Source organism: Triticum dicoccoides, chromosome 4B (assembly GCF_002162155.2).
Source record: "Triticum dicoccoides isolate Atlit2015 ecotype Zavitan chromosome 4B, WEW_v2.0, whole genome shotgun sequence".
NCBI lineage: Eukaryota > Viridiplantae > Streptophyta > Magnoliopsida > Poales > Poaceae > Triticum > Triticum dicoccoides.
The window spans coordinates 620,715,105-620,723,584 of NC_041387.1; the positions used below are offsets into that span (position 1 = coordinate 620,715,105).

The window sequence follows — 8,480 nt, forward strand, 5'->3', positions numbered from 1 at the left end:
TGATCATTTTGCGGCCTGGGGAGCAAAGGATCCATGGTTTTTATATGCCTTGTCCGTCTGCTGGAGTAGATGACATGGAAACATCGTCTCTACCATCTCGATGGCTTAGACCCAGGGAGCCGGATGTTCATTTCATCCCTCCCCAGCTTCCATCAATGGATTTTCATAGTCAAGGTTAAAGACCGAGAGGCTCTATGCATGTTCAAAGATGTGAGTAGCATATCCAATACAAATCAAGAATAAAGAAAAGAGAAGACCACAAACATCACAATCATTCATGACACAAAGAGAGGAAACAGACACCTCAATAAGATTCTTGAGGAAGTGCCCAAGGAAAAAAATGTTAGGTCTGAACTGTAAGAACATGCTCATAAATATGAATTGTCAAGGGCAAGATGAAATGCGAGAACAAGCACTGATGAGTAATGATATACTGAAAATTTCCTTTCTTTGTTGTTGTTAGCCATTGTTTTTCAAATATACATGGAGGCACTCAGTTTGTACTCATATCTACAACCCAATCTCGTAGCTCTTTTCTCTTTACAACCTACAGACAGATTGAACAAATGGAGATTGCTATATGGTGGACTACCTACAGATTACTAACTTTACAAAATCCCTCGCATCCTCTCAATTTATGATCCTATGGAATTCATTGTCATTAGGCACCTTTTGACCATTATATCCAGAATCGAACGGGTTGGGGTATGCCAGAGGGTTTTAGAATCTCCTGAGAAGCACCAAATGCTTTATTTCACTCCAGTTTTCATCATGACCATCAAATCCTGATCATGCAGTCAACAATGTCGTGCCTTTGGTGCCTTTGTTGCACAAAGGCAGAGGATATGCATCCCTCAGTTATGTATGCTAACACCTAGATCATATACCATCTTGTTGGCACATGCAATCAGGCATTGGGAAGGTGTATATGGAATCATTAGGTTTCCTGAATGCGATGCCCCTTATGTCACTATGGTGCAGTATTTCCAACATGTGGTGCTTGAATCGACTCCATCTGTAGTTTAAAGAAACAATTTGAGTTTCATACACCACTATATCCGTTTACATAGTTAAGCAAAGATGGGCAAATATTTAGAGCATGTATGTGAAGGTCAACTCGGAGATGTATTTCAATTTGTTAACATGGCTAATGCGTTCCAAAAAGTAGGCAATAGCTACAGTCTTGGATGGTGAAGGAATAACAAGGGCAGCGAACTGCTTCAGCGGTTTGATTTGGTGAAAGATTCCAGCATGTACTCAAAATTGAAACTGATTCGGTGTGATTTGTAATACTTTGTTGACGATATAATGGCAGCTCAAACTGACCTGATATTTGGGTCGTCAAAAGATAAGACCAAGTTCCGTTTGTCGGGTTTTATTGTCTTTGCATTCCCTCCTAACAGGTAACGCCTGTGTCCCATCAAAAAGTGAGGGAAGTTCCCCCCTTGAGTCGTCACAAGAGCTTAATGCAGCGACTGCACAATAAAGATAGAAATCAATCAGATGATAATCATTACAGTGCACAGTGGACATAGTGTATCAAAATACCAACCTAAACTTCTCCCTGAATGTCCCTCTGACCAGATTCTTTAATCTTTTTGGTTTATTCCCGTCCAACATGTCAGTTGCAGCCTCCTGAAGCATAGGAGAAACATAAGTTAAACAATCTGGCCAAACATACACTAAGTATATACTCATGGGCATGTATCTAATACAAAGAGGTATTATTGACAAATTAAACCAAAGTTATAGGGAAGCAGGTTCTTCTTACAAAAACAGAGAACACTTGATGTGCATCCACATATACTTACAAAAAATATACGATGTTAATTGCTCCTCTACTATATGTATGCATCCACACACACTCATTAGAAAAACAAAGCACACTAATCACTCCTCTAACTTCTCTAGAACACAAGAAACAAGAGCTAAAATTTGATCCAGTGGAACCTAACACCAGCCCCAACATAAAGGAATATAGAAACAAAGGTAGGGAAGACATCTTTGTATCATTCACTGATCTGGATAGGTAGTAGCCCCAACATAAAAGAATGTGCAAAGATAAACGACAACTTGGGCAGTAGCATCTTGCACTATGGTTGTGTTCATAAGGAGATCATAGAGATAAAATGAATTGTTAGTGCATAATCACCTGAAAATTCCTTGAGTTTCAGTCAATAATCTCAAACTTTGTGTTTGCCTTATGACAATATTATATATAAATAGTCATACTGAGGGAATTCAGGGTGGTGGAAATAGATTGGAAATATAAGAAGATTTCAGTTGTATGCGCAGTATATGCTACCAAAGAAAATCAAGACATCGTCGTACTATTCCAAAACAGAGGACACCTCAGGAAGCATGCAGTCAAACTAATCTATCTTACCCAACCAAATAGTAAATAAGGTACCCTTGTTTTCCATGAATAATAGGCAAGCAATATTAGATTTTTGAAATAAAAAGCCAATACCTGCAACAAGCATGTTCGTCTGCATCATTTTGTGGTCCTTCTTTATCCTCGAGATAATACCCATATGCAAATGATCATTGTAGTACTTGTATGCATTCTATGATCTGTCGTAGTGAAGGATGATAGAGTAGGCGTGTCAAAAAAAGGAAAGCTTCGTTAAAAGTATATAGAACCAGTTTATGGACATCGTAAGATATTTAGGCTATGACCAAGCTTCAGGTATGAACTTTAGTTGAGCCTCTGGTATTCCAACGATATCACTTAACTTCGCAAGCTAGCTAGATGAGAACAAACAGGCATCGCTGCTGAATTCTAAGCCTCAATTAGGCAGCACCGCTGAATTCTAAGCTGTGTGATCCTGCCTCATTTAATCATAAATTGTATAAGCATGTTGGAAAGAAGCTGACAAGTTATCTGTTTCTTTTCCTCTAATCCTCGAGGCATTTAGACAGTCACGCAAAATTTGGAACTGAATACTGCATGTTGGAATTTAATAATGTACCTATGTAGACAACCTAAAGAGGCAATGTAACAAAAAACATGATAAATTTCGTATAAGTACTACAGGTCACCTAAATGTTTGCCAAATAACAGGCACACTAGACTTGTAAGTGGAACTGGTAATTCTAAAGGAACAAATCAACCAAGGAACCACTATAAGAGCACTATAACTTTGCGACAGCAAAATAGAAAATTCGAGACATAAGCTTTAAAGTTCCCGAGTTTGGAGCTTCACGACCAATATAATAATCTAACAAATTAATGAATTGATGATGTTTAGGTACAATTATAAAAAACTAATGGCTAGATGATGCTTTGGTACAACTATGACACTTTCAGCCTGCCAGCGAGAGGGGGATCCACGGGAGCGATGGCTATTTTGTTTTTTTGGGGGGAATTTCTAGCTCATCTCCCATTTTTCCAACATTGTTGTGCTTTTAATTGAGTATATGGTAACAGATTATGGTGCAAGTTTTTCTTCTCAGGCAATGAAAACAGATTTTTTTTAAACAGTAAGGCAAATCTGTAAAGAGCCCAAAAATGATCCAGCCAATCAGGTATTTAGCTTACTCCACTCCTCGCGGCGCCCCTGCAGCCAACACAATCATCATGAGACAATGTATGGTATCTTCTTGTAGGAAATGGAAAAAGCAAAGAAAGAAATAGCAGATGCAATTACCAACAAGACTATGCTCACTTTCATATGATCTGAAGCAAGAAAAATTTGCAAGGGGCGTGAAGGGGAGAAGGATTGAGAGAAGCTCACCTTGACATCTTCCAAGCTCCTCCCGTGCACACCATCTTCAGCCGTCAGGATCTCATCCATGAAGATGCTACTTTTCCCTATCGCCGGCCTCTCCTCCACCCCGTGAGGCGTCCGCTGCCCGGTCTTTGGCCTCGCTGCTCCACCCCACACCGCTGGCCTCTTGGCCCTCGCCTGCTCTCTCCCATCTAACACCGTGCCTGGATCGACTAGGGCAGAAAATAACCTGATATGACAAGTCAAGTTGGAATAAGATAATATAGCATTCCCCCAAAATTAAGGTATAGACAAACTCTGGAAACATGCAGGATTCATGGAGACGTCTCCCCTGAAATAAATAAGCACGCCAAAATGTATGCATAAAAAAGAAACTGCTAAATTTTGAGAGGTATGATAACATCATCGGCAAGAAATGTGTGTCCCACCCCCTAACACGGTTGAAATATTACTTCCAGTGTGTAGTGAAGTTGCCAACGATAATATCATATCTCAGATATAGCTACTTCCATTCCTTGAACCTTACATGCATGTAAAATTAACTTCCTCTCAGTAGCAGAATATATAAACAACTGAAACATAAAGTGGAAAGTAACCTGCAATGCCACGCAACATATATTGTTGCTCCATGACCACTGCCTAAAAAAGGACTTCCCGGTTCAGTGTTGCAGGTCCTCTTATATGTCACCAAGAGGAGGAAGGACACCTAGCCCTGCAAATGGAAGCAAATTCATAATGTTGCATATCACTTTTCAAGGGATAAAAAGAGCAAAAATCGATTATATGTTGTTCCTAAGTCATTTGGCCATTTCAGCTAGACGGTGCGACACGATAGATGATCCAAACAACATGGGACAATAGTTGATTCAATTTACTAGGACGATAGATGATCCTATTTGATCCCTTGATTCCATACTTGCATATTTCTATGTAATTTCATTGCTATCTGCACACCATAATCCTAGTTGATTAAATACACATTCCTCTGCATCGGTTATAACTAAGAACAAGAAATGCAGAAAGCAACAGCTAGGCCAAAATAGTCAAAACAAGGGAGATAATCAGGTAGCATTGCAAAGTAACGAACCTTGAGTCATCAATGTCTCCCTGACAGAATCATGGCACTTCTTGCCACTGAAGGCTGTATTGATCCCGATCACCACAAAAGCCTTTTTCCTTTCTTGCCTTGCCATCCACACTCTCAAGCAGCTCATGCTTGCTGCTCTCCCCTCCCCCGATCCCCTTCTTCCCTCCCGTCACTCTCTCAGTTTTCAATCTGGAGCGGGAGGGACTGTCGGGACCCCGACTCAATGCCACATCGATCTAGCATGTAACGCCTCATATCACTTTGCGGCCTCACGCACGGTATCCCCACGGGTGTCGCCTTACCTTTGCCTGGGACCGTTTGCGCATTTTGGCACACGTATATGATGGTGTCGCTAGCATCCATATGATAAAGAGCCCGGACTGACATGGCTAGTCGTAAACCCAAAGTGGCACTAACTTACAGGGACAGGCATCCATGACCCAGCATCGAACGTGTCGGTCATCAACGAGTGAATCCAGGCTGTAGCACTGGGCTAACAGGACTCCGGTGAACCGGGCTGTAGCGGGCTAGCAGGACTCCGGTATTCATCGCGTGACATTTCCCCGAAGGGACAGACACAGGATCGAAGAAGGACACATGCCGGCCTGCCTAAGTGTTCCGGAGCAGTAGCAAGCTACCAGGGCTCAGTGGAAGCACTAGGAGACATTTCCCGGTAAGAGAGGCTACTAAGAATAAACAACTAGGTAGTCAGATCCCACACATAACAATACACATTACACGTACGCATAACATGCAGGTATGTGCTGTACAACATGGCATCACAGCATAACTCATCAATCATATAGATAAAGACTCAGAAGAGCCATCATAGCATTTATTGCAAACAGGGGTCACAAAACCCATCATACAGAGCATACAAGCAACAAGCGGAAGCATTACATGTCTGGGTACAGACATCTATAAATGAAAAAGGCTGAAGAGCCTGACTATCTACAACATCCGATCAAGATCGTAGCTGAGGTACCAGCTACTAGTCGAAGTCCACGAGAACACTAGTAAGACCGAAGTCTCCGCTGCAAAAGCATAAATAAAGCAACATGAGTACAAAGGTACTCAGCAAGACTTACATCAGATCCTATCATACATGCATTTGTATCAAGAGGGTAATGTGGGGTTTAGTTGCAGCAAGCCAGCTTTGACTCTGTGGCTATCCTGTTCTACGACTACCAGAAACTCTGGAGGTGAAACAACGTACACGAGTCCACTAATCACCATACAATACACTACTATGGATTCATCCCCGTCTCCCTACGAGAAGGCCATCCATAGCACTCACACTTGTCTTGAGCATTTTAGAGTATCCACTTCAAGTTGTCTATGTACCATGTAAGCATCCAAGAAGTCCATAACCGCGGACCCGGCTATTCGAATAGATCATGTTAACCCTGCAGGGGTGTACTTCTTCACACACGCTCTCGCCACTTACCGCCATGTACACGTCATGTATCTCGGCAACCTTCAAGCGGAAGCCTGGCGAGGGTGTCGGCCACGACCTGACTAACCACACAAGACTCTAGTCCAGGTTTATCGCCTATTCAGGTTCCATCCGCAAGGAGATCCGGCCGGGGTGTCGCTCACGGCCCCAAACGATGTGAGCAGGGTTCCCAAGCCCACCATCCGAGTGCCACTTGGTACACCGTGCCACGTGTGCCTAGTCTGTCCCAAGCCCACCCTGCCGGGTGCCACTTGGTAGAAAAATAGCACTACCTACAAACACCAGAAACTAGTTGCGACTCCTGGACAGAGACCAAGTTGGTTAATAAGTCGAGAGGGGTCGAGTTACCGGAACCCAATGTGTGGTAGTATCGAGTCATTGGACAACATACATAGAACTCAGTGCTTAAGGACGGTTCCAATGAGACAACCCACCATGTACTCCTACATGGCCTCTCACCGCTACCTTTACCAAATCGTGTTCACACACTTCACTCTCAGCATCAGAACATATCGTGACACTCCAATTCATTCCCAATGAATCAGACCTGACACAACTCTAAGCAATAGCAGGCATAGCATGGTAGGAACACATCAGTGGCTTCAATCAACTCCTACACATGCTAGTGGGTTTCAACTATTTACTGTGGCAATGACAGGTCATGCAGAGGAATGGGTTCAACTACCGCAGCACAAAGTAGCAGATGAATCGTTGTTGTCCTAATGCAATAACTGAGAGCAGGAGCGAGAGAGTAGGGTTTTATTGAAATGAACAAGGGGGTTTGCTTGCCTGGTAAATCAACAAGGGAGGCACTGCTTCACAGACAGGTACTCTGGAACGTCTCCGGAGCAGGACCTATCGAGAAGGAACGGTGCCGGCAATCAAAACACAATCATATGCAACAATATGATGCATGAGCATGGCATGTAGATGTGATGCTGTTTGAGCTAATGTAACTAGTAAACATTTGGTTTGAAGTCCATTTGAACCAAAGGTTCAAATGCATTTCTAAATTAGGTCTCTTATATATGCCATAATGTGTTTTCCCATATTCAGCATGTATAAGTTGGTTTTTCATGCATGAAACTAGTACAGATGGAAAGGTTGCATTTTTCTGATAATTTTTCATATATAAATTATTTTAATCTGAGCTACGATTGAATTGTTATGAATTTTTGAAGTTTAAATCAATTTCTGGAATTTCCTGATTTAAATTAAATCCAGAAATATGTATATTGCGTCAGCATTGAGTAAGCATGACGTCAGCAGTCAACTGGGCTGGTCCGGGTCAAACCTGACGTGTGGGGCCCACACGTCAGTGACAGGGGGGTTAAACAGGGGTTAATTTAATCCTAATTAGAAGTTAGTGGCGCTGGGGCCCACTGTCAGTGTCAGGGGGGGTTAATTAAGCGGTGATTAGCACTAAGCTAATCACCTGACGGGCCGGGCCCACATGGCAGGGCTCAGGCGACGGGGCTCGCCGCCGGCGACCTCTGGACGCGGCGGAGTCCGCGAAACAGGCCACGGGGGCGGCGTCGGAGAGCACCGGGGCGTAGCCCGGGCTCTCGCGCATCTGGTGGGACAGGTGGGAGGAGCGGGGAAGGCCGGAGCTCGCCGAAGCAAAGCTCGCGGCGGCGGCCGGAGCTCGGCTTCGAGCGAGAACGGGCTGCGGGGCACGGGGAGGCCACCTGAGGGGCTCGGTGGCACCCTCGTGGCACCGGGAGCACGCTAGGGTGCTTGGTTTGGGCGAAGGCGGGCCGAGACGGCGACGGCGACATGGACAGCGGCGAGAGGCTTCGGCCGTGGTGGGGAACGGTGCTACGGCGCGCGGGCAGTTAAACGGGGAGGGGGAAGCGGTGGCGGAGCTCACCGCGGTTGCAGCGGCAGTCGAAGTGGGCTCGGGGACGCACTGAAGCGGCCGGAGCGTCGATGGGGATCCACGGCGGCCGGCGATGGAAAAGACGACGGCGGCGGCTCCACGGGGCGTCCGGAGGGGCACGGCTTGACGGGGAGCTTCAGGGCGAGGGGGCGGAGCTCCTGCGCGTGTCGGGGAGGCGAGGGGAGACCGGTGGCGATGGCTATGGCGAACGGCGGCGGCGATGACGCTCGGGTGTGCGAGGGGGAGAGAGAACCAGGGGAGGGGGAGAAATGAGAGAGTGGGAGAGAGGTGCGGGGCGTCGCGTGGCGTCGTCCGGTCCATCCAGAG

At 45.1% G+C, this 8,480-nt stretch overlaps 1 long non-coding RNA gene across 2 annotated transcripts; it reads right to left on the reverse strand.

Annotated features, from left to right (window-relative positions):
- Window positions 1-768: 768 nt before the first annotated feature.
- LOC119294049 lies at window positions 769-5,017 on the reverse strand. 2 transcript variants are annotated; one of them, XR_005143312.1, is made up of 7 exons: window positions 4,819-5,017; window positions 4,328-4,443; window positions 3,738-3,960; window positions 2,471-3,560; window positions 1,553-1,635; window positions 1,327-1,475; window positions 769-1,015 (listed from the first exon to the last, which is right to left on the reverse strand). It is a non-coding gene; the product is annotated as an uncharacterized LOC119294049 (long non-coding RNA). The 2 variants fall into 2 exon arrangements; XR_005143311.1 differs by lacking the exons at window positions 769-1,015; window positions 1,327-1,475; window positions 1,553-1,635 and having other exon boundaries at window positions 3,541-3,560; window positions 3,669-3,960.
- Window positions 5,018-8,480: the final 3,463 nt, after the last annotated feature.